Source organism: Artemia sp. Qi Xiang Cuo, chromosome 4, assembly GCF_049724085.1.
Source record: "Artemia sp. Qi Xiang Cuo chromosome 4, ASM4972408v1, whole genome shotgun sequence".
NCBI classification, from domain to species: Eukaryota; Metazoa; Arthropoda; class Branchiopoda; order Anostraca; family Artemiidae; genus Artemia; species Artemia sp. Qi Xiang Cuo.
In genome coordinates this window covers 26592405-26595683 of record NC_142797.1, presented here as the reverse complement: position 1 = coordinate 26595683, position 3279 = coordinate 26592405, and positions in this window count along the sequence as shown.

Below are 3279 nucleotides of genomic sequence, written 5' to 3'. Positions count from 1 at the left end.
TTTTCCAGTGCCCAGCTAGCTGAGCAGAAAAAAAAAGCGGAAAGAAAAAAATATCCCGTTTGTGGAGAATAACGTGGTAAAAGTCAATTTTCTTGATTTTCAAGCCAATATATTTTCTTTGTTATTCAAGCCAAAGGGCGGTAAGTTTCCTTTATAGAGGATTCGGACAAGGCGGTTCTAATGGTGTACTTTTTGTTTTGATCTGACTCTGTTTTTAGGAGTTGGGGGGTTTTATATTTCTTGACATTGGAGGTGATCGTCTCTTACTAGGTTGCTAGCTACCGCTGCAACCCGGATATCTAGCTAATTCCAAAGGTATGCAATTTTTGTTATTCCAATGGTCGTTTTTTATTGTAACTAGGTTTCAGCCATCTCTACAGCCATGATACTATTGGAAATTACATAATCCCTATTTATGTTTTAGTTAACATGGGCAAGGTGTCGTTCTTTATTGTATTAACCCAATTAATTTCCTTTAAAATGAGCCATTGAACAACTCTCTACGATGTTCCAGTGCCAAGCTATCTGTGGAAAAGAAGAAGAAGAAGAAGAAGAAGAAGAAAGAAAAAAATATCCCGTTTGTGGAGAATAACGTGGTTAAAGTCTATTTTCTTGATTTTCAAGCCAATATACTTTCTTTGTTATTCAAGCCAAAGGGCGGTCAGTTTCTTTTATAGGAGTTTCGGACAAAGCGGTTCTAATGGCGTACTTTTTTTTTCGATCTGACTCTTTTCTTAGGAGCTAGGGGTTTTTATATTTCTTAACATTGGACGTGATCGTCTCTTACTAGGTTGCTAGCTACCGCTGCAACCCGGATTATGATGAGCAATATCGGTCCTTTGTGTAACAAGGTGGTTCTAATGGTGTACTTTTTGTTTTGATCTGACTCCCTTTTTAGGAGCTATGGGTTATTATTTTTCCTAACATTGGACGTGACCGTCTCTTACTGGGTTGCTAGCTACCACTGCAACCCTGATACAGTTTTGACGCCTCTTATATAGTAATTATGACGTCACTGCATCAAAAATATAGTTTTTATTGGAAAAATTTATTCTCTTTTAGAAATTATTTATTTTAGTTACTATAGATTTTTAACCCAACTAATTTCCTTTAGGATGAGCTATTGAACAACCCTCTACGATGTTCCAGTGCCAAGCTATCTCTGGATACAAAGAAAAGAGAAAAAAATATCCCGTTTGGGGAGAATAATGTGGTTAAAGTCAATTTTCATGATATTCAAGCCAATATATTTCCGTTGCTGTTCAAGCCAAGGGACAGAAAGTTTCCTATAAATGGGTTTCGGACAAGGTGGTTCTAATGGTGTACTTTTTGTTTTGATCTGACTCCTTTTTTAGGAGCTATGGGTTTTTGTATTTCTTAACATTCGACTTGATCGTCTCTTACTTGGTTGCTAGCTGCCTCTACAACCCGGAACTAAGTTTCAGCCATCTCTACAGCCATGATACTATTGGAAATTACATAATCCCTATTTATGTTTCAGTTAACATGGGCAAGGTTTCGTTCTTTATTGTTAAATTGATTAAAAAGAAAATAATGCAAGGTAAATATTTTTTGTCACGTATCGATTCATTTTCAAGCTCCAAGGTTATTTTTGCGATTATTATATTCTAATAGTGGTAGATATTTCTTTTTAAGAAGGTCAAACATGGCTCTGATATATTGGTTATCATCAGACGTCAGTAACATACTCAGATTATTATCTGCGTATCTTATTTGTATATTTGTTTCGTATTATGAACCTAATGGAGACAGAATATTGCTCTGATATGGAGTATGTGCTAATTGTTACTCTAACAGAACCAAATATGGCCCTAGATTTGACCCAAATAAAGCATATGATGATTTATTTTACTATGAGCTAGAACTCGTTCTTAATTATTAAGGTTAGTTAAGTGGCCTATACATGTTAGTATGGGCAAGAGTTCGTTCTTTATTATAACCCTGATAACAAACAGGAAAATATTACAAACAGGAAAAAGCCTACGGCTTTTTCTTCTTTGAAATAGTAAGAGACGAACCTCAAACGATCAAGCAGCTAACTAACTCCAATGCATGCAATAACTTTTTATTCCAATGATCGTCTTTTAATGTAACACATCAGTTACTATGGGAGAGAGATCGTTCTTTAGTGTACAACTGTGGAACAGTTTACAGATGTAATGGGAAATTTTATACATCACTGTGAATATATGTAGGCATAATTGTTCTTTACTTAGTTTCAGCTTTAATTCGATGATCCAGACTTTATGTACTAACTACATCCAAAGACTATGACGTCATTGATTAATATTGTATATAAAAAATTAAGTTTTTCGTAAAAAAAAATTAATTTAAAAAAAAAATTAAGTACACATAGCGCGAGATCTAGAGATTTCCTTTAAAATGAGCCATTGAACAACTCTCTACGATGTTCCAGTGCCAAGCTATCTGTGGAAAAGAAAGAAAAAAATATCCTGTTTGGGGAGAATAACGTGGTAAAAGTCAATTTTCTTGATTTTCAAGCCAATATATTTTCTTTGTTATTCAAGCCAAAGGGTGGTAAGTTTCCTTTATGGAGGATTTGGACAAGGCGGTTCTAATGGTGTACTTTTTGTTTTGATGTGACTCTTTTTTTAGGAGCTACGGGTTTTTATATTTCTTAACATTGGAGGTGATCGTCTCTTACTAGGTTGCTAGCTACCGCTGCAACCCGGATTACTTAGTTTCAGCTTTAATTCGATGATCCAGACTTTATGTACTAACTACATCCAAAGACTATGACGTCATTGATTAATATTGTATATAAAAAATTAAGTTTTTCGTAAACAAAAATTAATTTAAAAAAAAAATTAAGTACACATAGCGCTAGATCTAGAGATTTCCTTTAAAATGAGCCATTGAACAACTCTCTACGATGTTCCAGTGCCAAGCTATCTGTGGAAAAGAAAGAAAAAAATATCCCGTTTGTGGAGAATAACGTGGTTAAAGTCAATTTTCTTGATTATCAAGCCAATATATTTTCTTTGTTATTCAAGCCGCAGGGCGGTAAGTTTCCTTTATAGGGGTTTCGGACAAGGCGGTTCTAATGGTGTACTTTTTGTTTTGATCTGACTCTGTTTTTAGGAGTTAGGGGTTTTTATATTTCTTAACATTGGACCTGATCGTCTCTTACTAGGTTGCTAGCTACCGCTGCAACCCGGATTTAGTAGAGGCAAGAGGTCGTTCTTTATTATAATATTTACTAAAAAAATCCCTTTGCAAGAATAAGAGAATGAATAA